The sequence below is a fragment of the Lissotriton helveticus genome, chromosome 8 (assembly GCF_964261635.1).
Source record: "Lissotriton helveticus chromosome 8, aLisHel1.1, whole genome shotgun sequence".
NCBI classification, from domain to species: domain Eukaryota; kingdom Metazoa; phylum Chordata; class Amphibia; order Caudata; family Salamandridae; genus Lissotriton; species Lissotriton helveticus.
This window is the reverse complement of record NC_136069.1, coordinates 1,515,693,372-1,515,718,446: the sequence shown is the minus strand read 5'-3', so window position 1 is coordinate 1,515,718,446 and position 25,075 is coordinate 1,515,693,372.

Below are 25,075 nucleotides of genomic sequence, written 5' to 3'. Positions count from 1 at the left end.
ATTCACTAAGCCCACCCCGGCGCAGGCTAAAGTTCAGGGGTTATCGGTGGACGGTGCAAAGAGAAGGTCACTGTCCCTCACAAGTTGGTTCTGTTAACTTGGTCACATGGTAGGCATTATTTTTTCAACAAAAGGATCGGGGTTATGTGCAAGGTTTTAAAGATGAGAGCCCTGAACGTAAATCCAGTGAAATCACATAGGAACATTCACGCAAGAAAATCCACATGACGCAAAGTTCGATGTACAAACCATGTATTAAAATTTAAGAATCAATACAGAAGGCAAAAGGCAACGGTTAGTCAATTAATTCAAAATGCTCAGAATGCTAATATATGTCAAATTTAATTTGCGACGGAAATTGAAGCTAATTTCCCTTGTGTTGATCTACAGCATTTTGTGAAATGCCCTTTCTTGTTGCATTTTACACATGTTTTTCCTAAAGCAGGACAACTCTTATAGTCTGCTAAATGACTGTCACTGCCGCATCTAAAACATAGTAGTTTGGAAGTTTTCCTTTCATATTTCTGATTTTTGAATTTGTTATCACTCCTAGAAGAATATTCATTCCTTTGGAAAAAACTTTTCCTAGGTTTATCTAAATCTTTAGTTATGTTAAAAACATCGTTTTTATCATTACCTCTAATTTCTTTGACAAATTTCTCTGAATGTTCTATAGACTTAGCAATATCTATAGCATTATTAAGTGACATATCAGATGTTGTCCAAAGGCGTTCCTGTACTTTTTTGTTGTTAGTTCTCATTAAAATCTGGTCTCTCAACACCTGTTCATATGATATGTGTTCGAAATCACATGTGACAGCCAAGGATCTCAAGGCTGAAACAAAATCCTCTACAGGCTCATCATTTCGTTGTTTGCGAGAATAAAATATGAACCTTTCCATGACAACATTCTTTTTCTTCCCATACCTTAAACTTAGCTGTAGAGAAGCATATTCATATACATTGATGTTCCCTGGATTTACTAACGCTGGCAATGTTTTAAATTCCTTCAATGCTATACCCCCCAAACAATGTTTTAAAATAGATAACTTTCTTTCTGGTTCACACTCCCCTTCTTCTAGTACATCAACATAAGCCAAGAAAACAGGTTCCCAAATCTCCCAAGCCATGGGAGGCTCACCAGGTGAGGACAAAAATGAAGGAGGAGGTACAATGCCTGACATGTTAATTTCCTGTTAATATATTAATTATAATTCAATATAAGCTTAATGTAGATTGTAAGTTAATTTCACACTAAGTATAAATTATGTGCATATCAAATATAAGTTAAATGCAGGGTAGTAAATAAAGAAATTTGGATAAAGTACTTAAATTCTTGGACACACAGTGAGCGTGTCACTGAAGAAATCTTCAACGCGGTGTTTCTTGAAGCTGTAAGGTTCATAAACGATTGTTTATTGCTTAATGCGCGCTGTGCCTTTAAAATCCAGTGTATCTTGACTGGATCCGTAATACCGGAAAACAGTTTCCAGGAACTGACGTTGCGCGATGACTTCAAACGTCGCGTTGATCAGCGGTGACAAAACAGTCATGCGCGAACCTTGGTGCGCGTGTGATGCTGGCAAACTAGCGCGAGTATGGTGCTCGAGGTCTGGAGCCAAGTTCAAAAGATGCCAGTATAAAAAGTAAGTAACCCACTGAAAAGAAATTATATCTTCAGTTTCCGCTTTCTTTAAATTATAAATGCGATCTTCCGTTTCTTCTTCCCATAATTCAGTAGTATTTCAATGCTGTTCATTTAAATTTGCCATCGCTGAAAATCCAAGGAAATTGTAAAATCCAATAAATTTGATATTTTCCTGTTGCAGCGATGTTTCTCTTACGCAGGTAACAAAGCTCCCGCCCGTCGCCAGTGTAGGGAAGTCATATATCACATAGGAAGATAGTTGGATTCAGAGTAGGTTTATTCTGCTCCTTCCTTCATGAGCTCCTAGTCAGTAATAACGATAACAAGACATGGCCTAACAGTAGGCATTCTACATGTTTCAAAACATAACATATCATCCCCAAGTCCACGCCCGTGTCACGAGCGCCAGACACAGCTGAGTGCTCGTGACACGGCTCGTGTGAACATATGTACAATTCGTGATCCCTACAAGAAGCTACCTCCTTTTATGGCCTAGCACAAGGTAAATCAGAAATGAAGACTTCTCAATTAGCAGGAAGGAAGGAAATTCAGAAATGTTCTAAGTGCAGAATGGTAAACAGACTAACATAGAGTCTGCTCTCCAAAAGGGTCAGAGTTTTTTTCCCAATCGTGATTTTTTTTATAGGCTTTCAGACAATACAGGCTTATAGGCGTGCAGTCACTGTGGTGAGAGGAAGGAAGATACACTGCTTACACCAATAATAAAACAGAACCGCATCATGTGGCAAAGTTTACTTTTATTCTACTTCTATTAGCTCGACCCATATTGTGTACTACACAAAAAAACCAGAAACACATGAAAGCATCTCCATTTGACTGAACGTAGGCACCTTCAACTGTATACATTCACAGTTCATCCTGAAGGAAGAAACAATATGAACATCAGGACCAGCAAAGAAACATTTAACTGTTATAGAACTGTCAAGCTAACTGAATCTTATGCAATTAATGCAATGATAAGGATCAACTATTTCACCTTATAAAACACAATATACAAACTTCAATTGTGTCTCACCATATCGATAAAACTAATTATTATTGACTTTTGAAAATTCTTGCATACAGTTCCTACTCTGATGATAAATATTCATGAAAACCCCACCCTACAAATACATTTCATAACTAACCTTTTGTGTTTTCCTTCTAGAATTCTCAGGAGCATCTCATCAAATATATCAGCATTGATGTTGTCAGAGGCTGGTGAGGCAGTAAACTCACCAGATTGACTAGCCTAAGTCCTGGTTCCTGCGGGAGTGATGAACGATGCCTGTTCTCCTATGCCCAAACGATATTTCCAGATCAAGCATTGGATACACTTAATCTGAGAAAAAGTCGAAGGGAAAAGTAGGGAAATGTGATGAAAGGATAAATATTACAACATCATCTGTAAGAGGGTTTGCCCCCGTAGTTCCTTCACACTGCTCTGATTGGTGATTTCCTCGCTGCTTTTAATTAGCTGCCTCTCTTCCTTTTGATAAAATTATCTGGGCGTATGACTGCAAGGATAAAAGACAATGTTTACTACAACTCCCAACCACTAGATACTCCATCTCCTTTGTGGCCTCTCTTTTGTGTGCTAACTCCGTCAACTTGTCTTTTCTTCAAGCCTCTCTTAGCTGGTGGGCCAAGTATGAATGTCCAACCTCACAGGTTTTTTGGCTGCAGATTGGAACTCTGGACTTGGTGCTGTAGAGCTTGCCCAAATGTGCATTAGTGTCTGAGCATCTAGAATCTTGCACTCTCAATTGTGCTTATAAGATGTTGGCCGTATCTAGTTTTTAGATACTGTTCCTGTAACAGCGACTTCCTTAAATAATCATGCTTAGCCTCACACAATGTCCCACAAATATTCTCTTAAATCGAAGATTAGTCTTTCCTATTTCTAGTTAAGTGAGATGTTAATCATGTATATTATAGCTTAAGACGAATTGTGCTCAACCTTTCTTTTGCAGGTTTCACAGTGCTGGAACTGGTGAACACTGGGGATGCTGGGATGCTGTCTGCTGGGATGATTGGACAATCAGTACTGAAGTTGTTTCATGAGACTGGCCAGGATTGTGCAGGCAAATCTGATAACCAAACAGGAGCTTGCTTCTGTTGGCGCTGAGTTCCCAATTGCCAAACAGGGCGTGGCAGATGGGCATGACTTTTATAGGCTCTGAATTCAAAATGGCCATTAAAAACATCCAGACGGTTCTGGATTCACAAATGGCCACCCATCGGGTTCCAGAAGGTTCTCTAGGTAGATAACTTAGTGCAAGAGAGTAAAATCGTATTGGTGGTGAATTCTGTGGACACATGGCCCTGTAAACACTTGATAACTTAAATACTATGATGTTAGGCCAGACCACAGTGTGTGCCTCGAGCTACACGTGTGACTTCTGTGTTCCTGACTGCTCATACTGGCCGTGACACTACCCCTTTGTGTTATGTATGACTACGATATTTCAGGGGGCCCCAGGTGATCTTGAGGAGATAGCGACTACTCAAGGGAGAGCACATTAGGGACTATGGGTTGTCATGACAGATGTCTTTCAATTAAGGTTCATCCCTCTTCTGTTTTTTCCCCAATTGAAATGTTTTCTTCTTACTCCCACATTATACACCCTTCCTACAATACATTGCCCCAAAGAAATAAAAAATAAGCAATAAACGTATTATACACAAGATAATTATGCTTAGTGTGGTTACCAACTTTCTCACTTTGCCTCATTCAACCTCACAAAACCACTCTCCAACCATTGAAATTCCAACTCCAATTGAACTAAAGCATGAACAAACTGCTGCCCACGTACCAGACTCTTCAAGAACATCTGCCTGATGCAAAACATTAGTAATATGAGAAATATATTGATTAATACGCGATATTTTCAGGAACATATGCACAACACTGCCTCACTCTCAACATTCCCACCAGGGACAGACAGGGACAATAAATAGTCCTGGGCACTAAAATACAAGTGCCCCCTATTAGCAAATCAATAGCTAAAAAACGTGGCCTACATTAGGAAATCATGCTAGTTTGAACTCGTAAAGACATGCTGTATAGGTATTTTGCAAGGTTGGGAAACTGCATACATTTGTGTTTGCTGCAGTGAATGTGGCAATGTCAGTTCAATCAACAGTAAAAACAAGCGCACCAGGGCAAAAAAACTGGCCCACAAACTGCAGACCTACCGTCCACACACTGATCTGTCATATCAGCCCACTGCCTGATTGCCCTATAGGCCAGTCTGACACTGTACACCACCCTCCTTCAACATAAGTATATCTAATGCTAACCTGTTCTAAAAAAACATTGCACATAAAGCAATCATTTCCTTATTTTTCTTGGTTAATTTCCCAGCAGTGTCAGTTGCTAGTCGATCCACCAAAGTCAACAACTTCGTAATCTTTATATCTTTCAAAGCAACACCAACAGGAAGAAGCAGTACACCAAATATATCCAAGACCACTTGCCTAAATTGTTGTTTCACTCTCCTGAATCCAGTTTCACACATCTCTTTCACATGATACTCTTGGGGAAATACCAAGCAAAATATCAGCTACCCACACATTTTGTGGTAGGTTAAAATAAGCTACTTTACCACACACATGAACAACTGCAACATACATAAGTTATTCACTAGCCAAAAAGTCACTATCAGCACAAACCTATAATTGCAAACACTTTTCTCAACCATTTCATACAACCCAAAACCATTAGACTTCTCACTCATCATACACTCAACTGCTTTTCTCTCTTGCACAATTTTAAACCTAGGATGCAAGTTTGAATATTTAGACTTTTCTTTTGATTCAATGAGCATCTCAAACCTTCTCTGGTAATTGGCAATGGAATTCTTGTTGCAGGCTGCTTTTTACCTAGACTATGGCAGGAGGGACCCCGGCGGATGGAAAGACCGTCCGCCGGTTTTCCGCCCAGTTGATCAATTGACTGGGTGAAAAAGGTTTTAATATGGTGGCGGTGTCTGTTAGACACCGCCATCCATATCACGATACATGCAGGGATTTGCCTTTCCGTGGCGGCGTTGCCACCATGGAAAGGCATGAGGTCCTTGACATTGGGGGCCTGCAGCAGGGTCCCAAGAATTTTGCGGGGTGGGGTTGGACATGGAGGGTACCTATGGTAGCCACCTGCATTTGCATGCACAACAAGGCAGGCACCACACGGTGCCTGCCACGTTGTGCATGCAAATGCACAATATACACTTTTGGCATTGCCGGGGGTGGTGCTGAACGCACCGCCCACCGCAATGTTGAAAATGCAGGATGCGCCCACCAGTGTGGCGGGCGCTTCCTAATCACCCCCACGGATCCGCCGCACTTATGGCCGGCCGTCTTTTTTTACGTTGGGATGGCGGGCGGACTTTAATGATGCCCTAAGTCATTTCCTTTTCCCTTGCCTGTGTTATTCAGTCACTTAATATGATTAACAAATGCTGAATAAGTGTGATTCAAGGTGGCACATACTTATTTTATATTATGTTCTGCAATATGATATTCAACCTTACATGAACGTATCTGCAGTATCTAATCTAAAAGCTGGCGGCTTCATTTTAGCTTTTTATTAATGGGTGAAAGTTTCAAGAAGGATGACACATCTCTTGCTCACTGTTGTCATTATTTAAATACAATCTTTTTGTTTTGTTTAATTTTGCAAATATGCGCATGCATTCAGTAAGTTATCGAGTACATGTCATTGTAAAATCTCGGTGCACCATGACAAACAGGTATATCTGTCCCTGCTCATGCAGGACCATCAAAGCAAGAAGCGAAACTCAGGTTTTCCTTATAAGTGAACCACGGTACATACAATGCAACAAAAGGGAAATCTCACATACAAATACTCCCCTGCCCACCCTGGTCCATTAGTCCACACAATACAATACGGTTTAGGAAAAGGAAAAAATGGGGGGGGGGGGGTTGTGTACACTGTCGCAATGACAAAATAGTTTAAAGTGGGAAGCAAACTCCTACAGGTGGAAAAGGCAATAACATACATTCCTGGGCATCAGCAATAAATTATAATAAATTACTACGCAGTGTCAAGCGAATCAATCACAGGGGAGGGTGGGTGCAGATGATGATATGGACTCAGCCCGCGACACCGGGGGGGGGTGAGTGAGACAAGGGCCTTAAGCGCCTCTAGCATTAGATCCCAATCCATAGCAATGGGGGGTTTTCAGTGGCCTCGATATTCTTCCTGTCTAATGACAGCGCTTTCTGCGGCGCCTCACCTGATCAATTCCGCCTGCCAGGCCGCTACTGTAGGGGGGTGGGCAGATATACACCTCATGGTGATGGCCCGTTTCGCCAGCAGCACAGCCAGGTCCGCAAAATTTATATAGCACTTTCAATGTCTTGGGGCGTTTATGCAGACCTAATAGACAGCTATCCGCAGCCGTCCAGTCGGCCAGCCCATGACCTCTCGGACTCTGTCAGCTATTGTTTGCCAATAAGTTCGCAAGCGTGGGCAGGACCACAGCATGTGGATGAGATCAGCATCCGCCTCTTGATATCACGGCAGGAAAGTTGGGCATCTGGGTAGATACATTTCAGTCGGTGTGGGGTCAGATGGGCCCTGTGGAAGATCATGTGATATACATATTTAAATTTAGCGTTATGGGGAACTGCAATATAGTTACCCAGTCCCTGTCCGTGAGTTTTTTTCCCAGACCCGCCTCCCATTTCGCCCGGAGGGGAGCCAGAGACGTCCCTGAGTGAGCTTGGATCCCCCTATAAAGCCATCGGGTAAGATGTCGACCAGCACCCATCAAGGATGTACCATACACAAGTTCATTTTGTGGGGGTTCTACCCCATCAGGGCACCAGTGGCGCTTGATGTAGTGAGTAATAGTGGCATGGAGGAGGAACAGTGTCAAAAGGACCCGCTGTGCTTGGGTGAAGTTGTCATGGTCCGTCAGAGTGCCATCTACAAACAGCGCTCCAACAGTGGATACCCCTTCCTTCTCCCAAGAGGACACAGTCCGCTTCGTTATTAAGCCATGTGCGCCAGGGATCCCAAGGAAGGGGATGTTCGGAGAGTAAGGGAGGGTTCGTCATGTGTAGTTAAGGGACTTCGTACAGTACGCCTGCGGGGTTCTAAGCAAGGGGGGGGCGTTGGCGGGATTTTGGCTTGTGGCAGAAGTAAAGCATGTAATGTACCCTGAGCAAGGAGGCGATCAGTGTACCCAATCTCATGAGTGTGCTTTCCTGTCAGCCATTATGACAACCACTGTAGTTGACTGGCCATACAGTATGCCTGAAAGTCTGGCGCCCCCAGGCCTCTCTCAGCAGGTCAAAGCTGCAACTTCACCAGTCTCACTCTTCTGCGTCCCTTCCCCCAAATAAGGTTTAACAATAGGGAGGCCAACGTCTTGAATATGCCGGGCGGGATAACAACTGGTATGTTAGTAAAAAAATGTAAAAGGCGGGGGAGCATCACCATTTTGGAGATGGGTATCCTCCCCATCACAGTCAGTGGCACTTAAATACTGAAGGAGATCTGGCTCCGGAGAGACTATATTGTCTTCTGTAGATTACCCTCAATCAGATCCTGGGGAGTTCGATAAATTTGAATACCTAGGTATTTGAAAGTGCCTGGGGCGGTCGTCAACAGGAGATCGCCAAAGGGTATCGGGTCAGGGGCCTCCTTGTGTCGCATAAATAAAGCATGGGATTTCTGGGTATTAATCGTCAAACCCGATATCAGTCCAAAATTCTTAAGTAGAGTTGGGACGGGTTCCAGACTGGCTGTGAGGTCTTTAAAATAAAGGATAATGTCATTTGAGTATGCAGACGCAATATGTGTTGTGTTAGACATGGATATCCCCAGTCCCGTGGCCTCCTTTCGGATCTTGAGAAGAAGGGGTTTCAGCACCAGGAAAAATAATATTGGTGACAGGGGGCAGCCCTGTCGCTTGCCCCTTGCCACAAGGTAAACAGCCGAGATGGATGTGCCTGTCCGAACCCAGGCCGTGGGAGAGGAGTACAGTAGTTTGACCAATAGCCGGAACCCCCGTGTGATGCCAAATCTCTTAAGTGGGAACAGCATATATGTCAAGTCCAGGGTGTCAAATGCTTGTCGCATATCTAGAGAGATGCACCCGGCGGTGTCGGAGTGAGTTGCAGTGGGTTCCATCAGATAGGGGAGGCGCCTAATATTGAGAGAAGTGCTACGGCCCGGAACAACACCGCACTGGTCCGTGTGAATAAGTCTGAGGAGATAAGGAAGCAGACGCTGCGCTAGTATTTTACTGAGTATTTTATACTCTGTAGCCAACATGGAGAGAGGGCGGTATCCCGATATGTCTCGATGGTCTCTATTGGACTTGGGGAGGGAAACAACCAGTGCTTGCATAGTTGTTACAGGAAGTGTGCATTTTTCTAATGCCGTCTTGTAAAGAATCAACAGGCGTGGAGTGAGTTGTTCAGCATAAGTCAAATAAAACTCCACTGGGAGTACGTCCAGCCCTGGTGTTTTATTCTTAGGGAGGCTCTTAAGAGCTCCCATTATTTCTGCTCTAGTGATAGGGGCCTCCAAGTTTGATTCTGCATCTGTCATCACTACGGGGAAGGTGTTAGGACACAGAACGGTGTGATCGGATCGACAGCGCCGCCAGGACCCTACCGAACTACAATCCCCGGAGCAAACACGTCGGGAACTACATTACCCAGCATCCTGTGCGCGGCGCATGCGCACAGCACACAGGTGGAAGTACTGGCATAAAACGGACCGAAGAAGCCGAGGCAGCCGTCGGATATTCCGGGTACACAGTTGGAAGCTGTGCAACTTCAGAGGTGAGCCCTAGTCCTGAGGAGCGTCTCTTTGCCGAGACGCACTTGACCTTGTCCCTGCTTCAAGGGATTCGAGCACTTAAACTGCGGGAAGCTTTGTCCCCGACGCCAGTCCCCGCTCGAGGGTATCGAGCGCTGAGAACAGCGCTAAGCTGTGCCTCCGACGCCAGTCCCCGCTCGAGGGTGTCGAGCGCTCAGAATAGCACGAAGCAGTGCTTCTGCCCCAGTCCCCGCTCGAGGGTATCGAGTGCTCAGAATAGCGCGAAGCAGCGCTTCTGACCCAGTCCCCGCTCGAGGGTTTCAAGCGTGTGGAAAAGCGCGAAGCAGCGCTTCTGACCCAGTCCCCGCTCGAGGGTTTTTGAGACGTTTGAACACGTGCCCTAAGGGGCCAGCTGATCATCAGTCCCCGCTCGAGGGTTATCGAGCGCACTGAACCAGCGCCTAGACAAACCAAGAACCTCTATTCCCCGTTTGAGGGTTACCGAACGTGGGGGATTGGACCTACTGTTTCTCTTTGTTTTCCGGTCACGCTCGAGGAATTTAGAGCTGGCTAAGAACCTATATTTTCTCCTATTTACGCTGTTGCCCTCCATTGGATGGTGTCGGGACCGACATCAATGTGGAGGAGGAATTAACCAGGACACGGTGTTCTCACCCTCTAAACTCGAGTGGCATTGTCAGCCACTTCTTAGCACGGTGTCCTCTGTTGGGGAATGCCGGGACCGGCATTTGTGCAGAGGACGGTTGGACGGAGAGGAGTGTAGCACACTGCATTGTTGCTTTGCAGCTTTACATGGTATCAACTCGTGTGAATAAACAGGGTTTTGCCCATAAACAACAAGCCTGTTTGTGTCTGTACAGATCCGTAAGGCCATAGAGTTCTACCTTTCCAAACCCCGGGGTATCAGGGGGTTACAGAAGGTGAGGTTATCCAGAAAATTAGTTAGGAGATCCTGGGGCAAAGAGGGCAGGGCACCGTAGAGGGACTTATAATAGGTGCAAAATGCCATGTTAATATCAGCCTGGGTATTAGCCACAGTGCCATCCGGGAGGAATACCTCAAATATAGGGTGTAGGTGTGGGATATCTCGGATGAGACTGGCCAGAAGAGTCTCTGATTTGTCAGCCTATTTATGAATATATTGGATGTATGCATTGTAATCTATTAGACAGAGTCGTTCAAGGAGCTCTGCATATTGAAACCTGACGTCTTTCAGTGGTGCCTGCCGGGTAGGGTCAGCAAGAGCCTCAGTTTCCAGTGTGTTCAGGGAGTCTTCCACGTAGAGGAGCCTCTGATGTAGCTTGTGCCGAGCCCCAACAGCAGTCCCTATGGCCACCCCCCTAATGATTGACTTAAATGCATCCCATTCAACTAGATAGGAGGATGCCGAACCTGTATTTTCTGTGAAGTAATTGGCGATAGCGGTACCCAGAGTGTCCCTGAACACCCCATCTTCTAGTGTGAGCGGCGATAGTCCTCAAGTCGGGACTGGGGGGAGGGCCCTCCCCCAATCGAGCAACACCTCCAGTGGATTGTAGTTGGATAACGTTTTCCTGAGGTGCGTGGATTCAATCACCTGGGATGATGGGGCCAGGGAGAAGAAAATCCTGGCTATTCGCGTTTGCAGATGGTGCGGGGGGAGTAAAATGAATATTCGTGGTTAGACGGGTGTTGTGTGCGCCATATGTCATTGATCCCCGCCCAGCCATGTAGGAACTCCGCTATCTTAGTAGGAACTGCGCCCTGCACTGGGGGATGAGAGCGGTCTAATTGCACATCTAGAACAGAATTAAAATCCCCCCCTAGAACCCAAGGGCACTGTACCCAGTCCATCAAAACCGCATTGCGGTCAGTAAGATAAGCAATTTGTTCCTAGTTCAGGGTGTACAGGCTGCCCAAAACAATTGGGGTTCCATCCAGCCTGCCCCGCAGGAGGACATAGCGCCCTGCAGTGTCCTCCCTCCGTTCCAGCAGCTCAAATGGCACCCCATTCCTCACCCAAATAAGCAACCCACGTGCAAAGGCAGAATAGGATGTATTACATATTTGCCCCTTCCATTTTTGCTGCAGTTTAGCAACCTATGAGTCAGTCATGTGCCTATCCTGGAGTAAGGCTATGTGGGCCTTGCACCTGTTCAATTGAGCATAAATGCGATGTCGCTTATGAACAGATCCCATTCCCCGCACATTCCATGTCAGTATTTTATACTTAGCCAGAACAGCCATGCATCAACATTTGTGGAAAGAAGGGCGACCCAGGGTGACGTTGTGTACACACTATAAAGTATAGAGCGTGGACCAGGAACCAAAATAAACAAGCCCTGAAAAAACAATCCCCAATACTAGGGCCAGCCATCAAACTGTGCTGGTCCAAACTCTGATTAACAAACATTGAGTCCAAACGGTTATACCATGCAGTGAATGCAACTGCAGGGGAGCGGGCCAAGCACCAAACACTCGCCGCATAAACACTCCCAAGAGCACCTCGCTGCCGGGATCATGTAGGATGATGAACCATGAGGTATGCTGAGCCTGGGAGAAAAAGGTTATTTAAGTGGAAAGCTGTTTCCACACCACACAAATAATATCAACATCTTGCTGAGTCTAGATCATAGTTACAAAAGTGTTGTAGAGAACAGGTCTCCACCTCAGCCAAACAGGTACTTGACCACCTGGGGAGTGATCAAGGGGAACAAAGGCTCGCTGCTGCCAGAGTCCAATGGAGTAACGTCATCCTCTGATTGTTTCAGAGAGGAAGAGATCTGTCTAGGGTCCCGCATGGCAGCGACCACTTCCAGCGCTGATTCCTGCTCCATCACGGTCTGTTCCAGGGTTGGTTTCCATGTAGAAGGGAGAGACCAGAGAGTACCGTCCAGACAGGGTCTGAGCCGGTTGGCTGTGCCTGCGCCCCACGCACCTGTTGGTCGATGCCATCCAGAGTAAGCATGGGCCAAAAATCCGTTACGCTCGCGAAATTTGCGGATTTTCTGCAATTTCGCAATACGCCAATCTCGCAAAATTGCCGAAAATTTGCAAATTTGCGAGCGGGCGGATTTTGTTTTTATGGCAAGCTGACTCGAAGGACCCCTGCGCTCTTCGGCGCGATGGCATAGTAACACACACATGGTCACTGGAGACAACTCTTCTGGCACTTTACGCAGCTGTAGTGTAGGAAAAGCACTATACATTTACCCAACGAGGTAGCACTTACTGATTAACCAGTAGAAAGTACTCCAGGTGAGTAGAGGAATCTATGACATAATATCGGAACACACATTATCGTAGTACAAAATTATCGACACTAAAATATCGACATCAAATATATCGTCATCCTATACTTATTTAGTCACATACACAAATATCGAAATTAAAATATCGCAATACATAAACATCGATATCAATTATATCGACCACATATATATCGCAATATTTAAATATCGATAATTAAAATTTATAAACAGTACGTTAAAAATATCGAGAGCAAAAATATCGACTACAATAATATCGTTATTTAAGCAATATCGAACAATTTTATTATTATTCTATAACACTTTTAAACATAAAAAAATTACTATTAGCACTACAATTAACATTTTACAACAATTTATAAATAAAAATATTTTCACATTTAAAAATAAATGATTTGCACATTTATAAATTATTTCTTTAACATATTATATAAAGGTATGTATGCTCAACATTAATTAGCGTTTACCATATATGGTAATTAATTACACCAACAGTTTTTCAAAAATACAAACCAACGAATCAAAACAGTACAAACATAAACTCACCAATAGCTAACTAATTACTAACTCCAAAACACTATATAAATATAAACAATTACATCCAACAAACAAATTACCTGAGAAAAGTAGAAGACAGGAAAGAATACTGTGGATACATTTGACGACGCCTACAAGAAAACTAAGATTCAACCTACCATTAAGAGGATTGAAAGTAAGTAACAAAATGTAACTTAATTAAAGGAACTGCTAAAATTACACAGTTAGTAAAAAGGACAAATTACTCATACATATGTATTGTATATTATCTCCTACCACTACAGAAAACTTCACTACTAAAGAACAGAAAAACCTAAGAAGAAAACTACGAAACTACTAACAAAGTAATCATTTTCTATTTTTTCTCGAACAACATTAATTAATTGAAGCTTTAACATTAAAACAGCAAACAGACCTGCTACCAAAAATATGTTTCTAAATATGGATTTTAATGATTCTTTTTTTTTTTTACAGATAAAGACATCAAAGAAAATACAGGCCACAACAGAAAATTGAACAGATTGCCTTACACCTACAACAGCATTAAAACTCTGCATAACAAGCAACTAATACAAAGTAAGTCAATTAAATGATGTGACAAACAGTAACTCCTAAAGAATTAAAAATTGCTAAAATATTGTAATAATTTATGCATATATCCTTCTTTTTTTCTAGCACCACTACAACATCCACTAACAACAAATATCAAAGAACAGAATTCAACAAACAAAGATACAACTACCAAAGTAAGTATATCCAAACACTTTTCCAAAAGATAAAATAAGTAAAAGCTTTAACTTATAGGAAAACATGTAAAAGCTACCCAAAAAAATATAACTAAACAATTAACACAAATAAATGTTTTTTTTCAAGCAAAGAAACACCAGAAAAGACAGACCACAAGGAAAAGAGTAAAGAACATCAAAATCACAGACTAAACTTCAACCAAAGGTAAGCATGCACAATATTGGTATTGAATAGCTTTATTTCGATATATAAACATATCATAAAAGCATTACATTTACAGAATAAAAAGAGTAAAAACAGTTTGACAATAAATAATGAAATGGTCAGGAATGACATCAAAAACATCAGAAAATGAGTTGGATTCAGACTATGAGACAAATTTAAACAGATTTTAACAGGAGCACATTATTGGAGCAACAGTTCTTTGGCAGGTCTTAAACATCAAAAAATGAGTTTAGAATCAGACTTGAAACAAATTTAAACCGGCTTTAGCAAGAGCACATTATTGGAGCAACAGTTTCTTGGCAGATCTTATCCGCCAGGCCCAGCCCAAGAATTTTGCCAAGCAACAAGCGTAAAAGGGACGAGCATCTGATCGTAATAAGCGCAATGCTTCTACAAGCGATCTGGTACCCAGGGACCCACATAGTGGCTTCAGCCATCTTGACCTGGGTGCTGCATAGGCATAGCACTCAAACAACACATGTGCAATGGACTCGACCCTTGAATCACAGAAGGGGCAATCTGGGATAGTTTGTAAAGGTGGTTTCCAGGTAGATGTTAGCAGCCCCAAAGGAAGAACTCCTGCCCTAAATTTGAAGTACAAGGATCTATCTCCCGTATTGCAAATTAGATCCAAATAAGGTTCTCTGTAAGGGAGTTCTTTAAACAAGAGAAACTCAACAGCAGATTTACAATGTTTAGGGTTGGACAGTCTCTCATTTGCCACCCAGGACCAGTAGATTTTCTTAAGCAACTGTTTGGGTGGGGCTGTCCTATTAACCCAATCGTCTCCCAGACCCAGATCATATAGGAGCTGCTTAACCTCCCTAAGCCAGATTACCTTATGCCAGCCTGATAAGGATAGGAGATCTCTTAAGGCATCAGCATAGCTGTTCAGCTCTGGAACATTCCATATCCGGGCCCATAGTAAGAGGGGGCGTAACCTAGCTTGCTCACCTATTGGGCGTGTGCCTGCGTCAAGCAAGAGGGGGAGTGTCGGGGTACTGTGGGGTAACTTCATAAGATCTTTGTGGAAGTTATTTTCGAGGTAAGTTAAGGTGTTAACTCTCTGTGTACCCCACAGTTCCGCTCCATACAGCGCTGCACTCACCACTCTCGCTCTGTAAATATCCAATAATGCCCCAATAGGTTTGAGAGATGAGGCACGTTGTTCTTTTAGCAGGGCCCCAGTGACCCTCTTGTGAGTCAGATAGACCTTTTGGTGGTGGGCCTTCCAGTTCATGGTGTCACAGATACGAATGCCCAAGTAATCAAACTCCTTGACTCTTTCCAGTGGGGCTAGGTCGAGGACAGGAGGGATGACAGATTTCCTAGGGGGATTGAGGACAAGGAATTTGGTTTTGCTTATATTTATCGAAAGGCCCTTGGTGTCACAAAAGACCTTAAAGCTGGAAAGCAACTTTTGGATGCCTGCTGGGGATTTTGAGATGAGGAGAGTGTCATCAGCAAACAGGAGCGTAGGAATTTTCCTACCAGCCAGGGTTGGTGCATCTGCTGGTTGTTGAAGAAGGTGCTCCACCACTCCGTTAACATAGAGTGAAAACAGAGTGGGGGCTAGCACACAACCCTGGCGGACGCCCCTGTCTACAGGAATACGGGATGTTTTCTCCCCCTGATCTCCCCACCTAATCTGGGCAAAGTTGTTCTCATGGAACTTAATTAGCAAGCACAACAGATAAGGGGGGATACCCAGCCCATCTAAGACATTCCACAATTGGGCTCGTGGGACAAGGTCAAAGGCAGTCCGCAAGTCTATGAAGACTAAATACAGACTGCCCCCACCCAGTACAACCACTTTCCAATACAGCATTAAAAGGCGAAATGTCTGCTCGATTGTACCAGTCCCCACCCTAAATCCCGCCTGGAAATCCGACAAAACCTGTTTCTCTTCGGCCCATTGAAGAATTCTACCTAGAACTACTTTACCCGCCACCTTTTGTGTCGAGTCAAGCAGGCTAATTGGGCGGTAATTAGCTGGGTCGTCCCGACTGCCTTTCTTAAAAATCGGGACGACCTCAGCACCCCTCCAAGAATCAGGGAAGGAACCTCCCAACACGACCTCATTCAAGAGTGAGGCAATCAATCTGCTCCACAAGAATGGATTTACCTTAAGCAGATCACCCGGAATTCCATCTGGGCCAGCAGCCTTGTTAATAACTAGAGACCTGATCGCCCCCTCTACTTCCTTGATACTAAAGGGGCAGTCATTATTCGCAAGGACCTCTGGGGGTCTGGATAGAAGACCCATGGTTGGTTGTACTCCTGCTGGAACAGAATACAACTTAGAAAAATGGGCAAACCAGACCTCTCCAGGAATATTACAAGTGAATTGTGAATCAATGGGTTTGTCCCTGGCTCTCATCAGATCCCAAAACCCCTTAGAGTCTTTCCTAGCACTCGCCTCCATTAACTCATTCCAAAAGTTATGTTCGTGAGCCGCCTTTGCCATGTCAACAGTTTTTTTATAGAGTTTCCTGGCAAGAACAATACTGCCCGGATCCTTTGACTTTACTGCAGATATCAGATCACCTTTGGCAACCCGGCATTTTGAGGAATACCACTTATCTCTTGCTTTGGTAGCGCCTCTATATACAGTCCTCACCCTGTTTTGAGGAATAATAAATAGATCACTTAGTGCCTTAATAGTATCTGTAAATGTTGATAAAGCACCCTGTCCAGAGGTTCCCGGGTCATCAAAGCTTGACCCCACAGCTGACATTATGGACCTTGCTTTCATCATCCTTCCCTCATCAGATGCTACTTTAGCCCATTTTAACCTCCTACCACAATTAGAAGGAACAATTACATGAGATGTTTTCCACGGGTAAGCGGGCTTGGCTGGAATTCTATCATACCATGGTGCAGTGAGAGTTAGAGAAAGAGGATTATGGTCACTATCACAGGTCGATATGACTTCCATGTCCTGATGAAGTGGCCATAAATTATAATTCAACATCATGTAATCTATTCTAGAGGTATGTCCTACCCTATTATAGGTGTGCACACCCTTAAGATCCGATTTGGAACGGCCATCAGTTGCTCTCAAATCATGTTCCATGCAGAGTGCATTGATGTCTATTGCACTCTGTGACCATTTTTGGATCGGATCTAAAGACAGCGTGGGGATACCTCTCCTTGCCTCCTCATCCCAGGTGTCCAGAATGTCTTCCCTAGCCAGTGGCTCAAAACAGCAGTTGAAATCGCCAGCAAGGAGGACGTAGGAGTCAATGCCACATTTTTCAAGTTCGCGATTTAATCCTGTAGAAGGAAGCATTGACACCCCTCCCCTGGCCCCCCGTAGGTAGAGGTTAAACAATTCTAACTTCCTACCCCCCTCGCAATGTATGGATACCCTCTGGAGATCAGGAGATTGGGTAGCCTTATAGCTTATTTTTAGACCCAGTGCAATGCGGACCCATATAAGAAGGCCGCCAGACGGGCGACCTTTACTGCCAAGATGTTGGGAAGCTGGGGTGAAATAGGTTGTGAAACCTACTCTGTGCCTTGGTTCTGTGCACCAAGTTTCTTGCAGGAGGCAAATATCAAAAGGGTTCACGAAAACGTTCCACTCCGGAATGTCAAAGTTACGAGTGAGCCCTGCCACATTCCAACTTATGATCTTTATCGAGGGTTTGTCTGGGGTTTCTCGACTCGGTGAACAGATAGGTATAGTAGAAGTAGATGAAGAAGGCTCCGGGCCTGCCTCCACAGCAACCACTCTATTAGACCTTTGGAGGGGCACATACTGTGGATGGATAGGAGCCCTGGCTACACTGGTCTGCTTCCCCGCTGCTGGAGGCTCCTGGAAGGGAGGCGGGGAAATCATGGGAGAAGCACCCCGATGTTGCGCTACAACTTGAGATTCTAAATAGGTTTGGGAGGGGATCGACTCCCTCTCTTTTAATAGAGCTTGCGATGTTTCTTCCAAAGCTAGGATGTTGGTAGCGATAGATCCTGTACACTCTCTGATCCTTAAAGCTAGAGGTGTTAGAATCTTCTTAATTGCTTTAGGAGCGGATTGCCTTGGGAGTCAGTCTACATCTTCTAAGCCAGCATACCTATTCATTGTTGGAAGGCCGTGCCAGCGACCAGGGAGGGTTTGGTAGCTGTTCGAGTGGTTCTTCCATGTATGATGTCGTACCAATGACCAATCGCCCTCCTGAGTATGGATAGGGCGTGGTGGATAGAAGAAGGACAATGGCCTGGGAATGATAGGGGAACCTACGCCAAAGGGCCAAGTGCAGACGCGGTGAGCCGTAAGATTGTCATCGAAGGTCACCACTATACAGTCTCCTGGACTGGTTTTCTTCGAGGGACCTACCCAGGGAACACGGCGAACCGTTAAAACTCTGCTTCTACGACCATTTGGTATTGGCCTGTTCGCATTGAGCCAGTGCATTATTTTGTTTTTCAAGGACCAATGATTCTCGTGCTGACCATTTCTAATCTGAGGGACACCCGTCAGTACAACTACGTAGTCATTGGCCTCAGGTGGAAGATCGATGTAACCCCCTCTAAAATTGTTCTTAATGCGTGGACCCTGGGTTCGCTGGCGAGCAGCTTCAGTGGCTGCGGGTCTTAAGGGAGCACTAGTGTTAGGTGTTACAAAAGTTTGAGGGATGGAGGGGTTAGGAATCCCAGATGTAAGTGCAGAAATATTTTGATCCACACCCACAGTCCGAGGTTTAGGGACAGGTCGAACTATAGCTGGTACTAGAGGGGGGTGATGTGGGGCTTGCGGTATTAGGTCTTCAACTCGGAGGCCTTGGTTTTCTAGACTTCTCAAGCCAAGAGTGGCTAAGGCAATAATACTCTTTTCCATCTCTAACAAATTGTTCTCGATACGCGAGAGTCTGAGATCAAGGGGAGAAAGGAGTTTCTTTAAGGTTTCCCAGACTATACCTATGAATTCCCTGTCCTTCCCTTCATGGTCCTCTAGATGCAAGCTCTCATCTTCTGTAAAGATAGAAGAAGAAACGAGAGTTGGACCCCCTTCATCCCCCTCTTGTTGGGTCTGTGCTTGAAGTGTACACTCTCCTGATACATTGGGCACAGGTACGCTACCCAATTTCAACTGTTGTGCCACCGCAATCTTAGCCTTCTTACGGGAATAAGCGGACTTATGGTTGCGTTTCCTTTTAGGTAGTTTACCATTATTACATACGGGTGTTGTTGAAAACACCAGTGGGGGAGGAATAGGATTGGCTTGCAGATTAGAAATGACCACAGGTATGGTCAAATCACCTGACTGCGTTAGTGGGCACATAGCCATGGAAGAGGTGGATTGGACCGGGGTACAATGGACATCTGCTTGTGTAAGTAAACACTGTGGAAGGGCCAAACGCACAGGGGTAACGGCAGATGCTATGTTGCCCAAGGAAGTTTTTTCGAGATAGCAATGTCCAGGGACAGCCTTCTAGCAGCTGCCAACTCCAAGGAAACACGAGTCTGTAATTTGGAAATTTCATTATCTATGGCCAGGTTAGTGCGAGTAATAAAATCATCCATGGGGCCATTAATTGGTGGGTCACCCTTAACGGCCCTACTCCGGGTTAACCGGGAACACATACTTTAAGAGCTGGACACACCTCCTAGCCACTTGAATTAAGAAAGGCAAAGAAAGTTTTAGAAATTGTAATAACTAATGATCCCAACCAGCAAGTGAAGGGCGAAAAGGGGTGGCCCAGTCCAGTCCTCTCTGTCCTCTCGGCCTCAAACGGCCCGCTCTTAGCCCGGTCTTCGCCCCGAGCTGCGTCCCGCGCTGCGGGAGTCAGAAGGAGTGATATAGGGGGCGTAATGGGCGGGGGGGCGGGCCAGCGGGGAGAGCGGACCGGATGCTGGTCTCCCTGGTCTCGCAGGGACTCCTGGTTGCTGGAGTGCCCGCACGCTCGCGGAGCGGGTGCGGCGAGGAGTAGAGCTGATGTGCCTTGAAGGACGGTGAGTGCGCCTAGGAAGACAGCGCCTGGTCCGATATGCCTCTAGCTGGTGAGAACAGTTTCCCAAGGAAGCGGGGGTGGAGGGCGCCTTAACAAGCCGCAGGTAGGCGGGGGGCGGGCCAGCGGGGAGAGCAGACCGGATGCTGGTCTCCCTGGTCTCGCAGGGACTCCTGGTTGCTGGAGTCCCCGCACGCTCGCAGCCCCGCCGAGCCTCTCGCCCTAGCCGCCGCTTTGCTGCACCTCTTCCCTGGTGAACGAAGCTCCACGCACTCCTGTGCGAAGCGGCACCCGCGGAGCGGGTGCGGCGAGGAGTAGAGCTGATGTGCCTTGAAGGACGGTGAGTGCGCCTAGGAAGACAGCGCCTGGTCCGATATGCCTCTAGCTGGTGAGAACAGTTTCCCAAGGAAGTGGGGGTGGAGGGCGCCTTAACAAGCCGCAGGTAGGTGGGGGGCGGGCCAGCGGGGAGAGCGGACCGGATGCTGGTCTCCCTGGTCTCGCAGGGACTCCTGGTTGCTGGAGTCCCCGCACGCTCGCAGCCCCGCCGAGCCTCTCGCCCTAGCCGCCGCTTTGCTGCACCTCTTCCCTGGTGAACGAAGCTCCACGCACTCCTGTGCGAAGCGGCACCCGCGGAGCGGGTGCGGCGAGGAGTAGAGCTGATGTGCCTTGAAGGACGGTGAGTGCGCCTAGGAAGACAGCGCCTGGTCCGATATGCCTCTAGCTGGTGAGCACAATATAAATATTTATAATTCCCACTTAAAATACATATAACTATAACTATAATAACTATACCATACATTTCTTATAGATTTAAAAAGGAGAAAATGACAGAAGGAGGTGAATTTGTTACCAGTCAAAAAGGGAAACTGATACTCTGCTACATGGGTTATACTTATACCCAAGAGAAACAATTTGGGATGAAAGTAAATTGGAAATGTTGCAAATATTACTCTAACAAATGTTATGGAAGAGCAACAACTAGAGAAGCAACTGTCCTTTACACCAGGGAACACAACCACCCTCCAAATGTAACAGAAATAGAAGTCAGAACAGCATTAGAAAACATTAAAGAAGCTAGTACAGGTTCCCAAAAACCTACAAGCCTAATTTTAAAAGAACAAATTCCACAAATCCCAAAAACAGCCACTACCCAAATGCCTAATATAATTTCTCTCAAAAGAACAATATCACGTACCAAAAAAGCAACTACTACTACCACTCCACCACCTAAAACATATAGTGATATAAATTTAACTCATGACTAAACTATAACTTTAAACAAAATACATTTTATAATTTACGACAATAAAAACAATGAGAAAAGAATAATAATCTTTGGTACTGCTATAAATTTAATAAAACTCCAACAATGCCAAATTTGGATGATGGACGGTACTTTTAACATCTGTCCCAGACCTTTCTACCAACTTTACACAATACATGGCTTATATCAAAACTGTAAAATACCTCTACTATATGCACTGCTTCCAAATAAAACTAATTCAACATATATGGATGTATTAAACATTATCAAACAAAAAACAAATGACTATTCCCCTGAAAAAATTATACTGGATTTTGAACAAGCAATGCTCTCAGCTATTTTAAAAATACACCCCCATACTTGTATCCAAGGCTGCTATTATCATTTTAATCAGTGTCTTTGGAGGCATTTACAAAAAACTACTCTAAGCATAGAATATGCTACAAGCTCATCTTTTGCATATCAAATAAAAAAACTGATAGCACTAGCTTACGTCCCTGAAACAGATGTGGCCGAACACTACAACCTTTTAATAGACAGCCAATTTTACAAACAAAATGAAGCAAAGTTAAGTCCTCTCTTAGACTACTTTGAGGACACTTGGATAGGTAGACTCCATAGATCTGGCCACAGGAGAAATCCTAAAATCTTAATACCCTGGTGGAATGTTTACAGAAGCACCTTAAATGGAGAATCTAAAACAAACAACGCAGTTGAAGGTTGGCACAATGCCTTCCTCCAATCAACAGGCCGAACTAAACCAACATTAGAAAAATTCATTACATGCCTCCAAAAAGAGCAAAGTTATCAGGAATTCAGAATGGAGCAATTCATTACTGAACTAACTCCAAAAACATCCAAACAAACAAAACAAATGCACAAATACCTAGAGCAACAAGTAAAGCTGTACCCTAGCACAACAGGCATGGAATACCTCAATATAATAGCCAAAACACTACTGTAAACTACTGTAAGCCACAAACAATCTCAATAGAAAAATGTTCTAATACAATAATATTACATTCATATAATTTATTTCGAAAAAAATTAATGTATGGAATATATATTATATAATTAAATATATATACACACATTAATTATGTTTGAAATAAATAAAACTAAACAATAATCATTAAAACATTACCCACCCACAATTATAAAAATTTAAAATAACTTACCAAAGATATTCCAAATGATGTAGAATCCATTTCCACCAAAATAATCCAGTTTCGAATACCAGTTACCCAAAAAAAAATGAAAAATACAAGTGTCCCAAAATAGATAAATCCATTCCACGAAGCTCTTTCGAAATACCATAAAAAACCCGAAAAATGTAAAAATGTAGAAAAAACGCTCCAGGAAAACCGAAAAATTTGAAGAAGTGTCTACAAACTATTAGTTAATAAAACTAACGAACACTTCTCCCCCCAAAAAAACGCTTCCTTTGGACATCAGGAACTCCTGCAAGTGAAAGACATAAAATAAATATTCCCACCCACATAAAATAACACATACAGTCCTACTAAAAGTAATAGCAACATAATATTTCGAATAATAAACTTAAACATCGAAACACTAACTCTACACACAAGCCAATACAACACTAAAAAGTACGTTAAATGTACATCCGCAAACACAACATATCATAATCTCCAATACAACACATTTACTTCTAACAACACTAAATACGACCAAACTACTCTCAAAATTAATTTAAAACACAGTTAAAACATATTAAATAAACCTTACCTTCAGAGACGTGAAGTGTTTCCCAACCGCTAGCTGAACTTCCTCAAAATGACACAAAACGACCTAAAGCGGTTACAAAATAAAGGACCCAAAACTAAAGAAAATGATAGAAATTACACACTTATTATTCAATGCAAGCAAAGTATTTGTTAATTTAATAAACCAAGGAATACTATGAACAAATAGTAATTTTTTATTTGTATTAAATTACTTAGAAAAAAGTACACAATTTGTAAAATTATAAAAATAAATATTATAAAATACATAATATTTATTATTATAATTGTAAAAATGTTGAAATGGTGTAAAAAAATTTAACAAAATGTTTAACAAAATGTATATAAATAAATCTATTCTACAATATTTTCTTCAATTAAAAAGTTTGTTACAAAATGTAATATTAATATCTTTATATTAATATAAATACTAAACTATTGTTTACAAACAACATGTATTTGAATATATACATTGTATATGTATTTTTCAAACAGTATATTTTATTTGGATGTATGACGTTACAACTCATACTTTTACAACGCATACCATTACAACGAAATTTTTACAACTCAAAAACTATAACAACGCATGTATTTAAAACGCATGTTTTTACAACGCAGGTACCTTTACAACGCATACCATTACAACGTAAGTATTGGTAAGTATATAATAATTTTTTTTATTTAAATTAATTGAAAATAATTTAATTTAATTTAATTTAATGTAATTTAATTTCATTTAATTAAATTAATTTAAATTTAATTTTATTTTAACCCTGTACCCCTGTACCCCAAAAACCCAAAACTGACCCTAAACCCTAAAAATACCCTTTTACCCAAAAACCCAAAACTGACCCAGAACCCTAAAAATAGCCCTTTACCCAAAAACCAAAAACTGACCCTGAACCCTAAAAATACCCCTTTACCCAAAAACCCAAAACTGACCCTGAACCCTAAAAATACCCCTTTACCCAAAAACAGAAAACTGACCCTGAACCCTAAAAATACCCCTTTACCCAAAAACTGAAAACTGACCCTAAACCCTAAAAATACCCCTTTACCCAAAAACTGAAAACTGACCCTGAACCCTAAAAATAGCCCTTTACCCAAAAACTGAAAACTGACCCTGAACCCTAAAAATACCCCTTTACCCAAAAACTGAAAACTGACCCTGAACCCTAAAAATACCCCTTTACCCAAAAACCCAAAACTGACCCAGAACCCTAAAAATACCCCTTTACCCAAAAACTGAAAACTGACCCTCAACCCTAAAAATACCCCTTTACCCAAAAACTGAAAAGTGACCCTGAACCCTAAAATTACCCCTTTACCCAAAAACCCAAAACTGACCCTGAACCCTAAAAATACCCCTTTACCCAAAAACTGAAAACTGACCCTGAACCCTAAAAATACCCCTTTACCCAAAAACTGAAAACTGACCCTGGACCCTTAAAAATATCCCTTAAAAAATTTAATTTATAATTATATACTTACCAATACTTAGGTTGTAATGGTATGCGTTGTAAAGGTACCTGCGTTGGTAAAAAATGCATTGTAAATACATGCGTTGTAATAGTTTTTGCGTTGTAAAAATGTCATTGTAATGGTAGTGCGTTGTAAAAGTTGCGTTGTAATGGTTGTTTCCCATTTTATTTACTTCTAACAATACTTATGTTTATTAAATATGTATTCTTTGAATTAAGTAATATTACCAATATTGTTTGAAATGTTTAATACAATTTACACAACTTACACAAATATATTAATAAATATAAATGTAAAAAATATATGTTATACTAATGTTTATTGTTGTTCTTTCTCATGTTAATAAAAAAATTAATTTGTTCCAAAAAACACTACAGTATTTAATATTTTACTTCACTAAAAT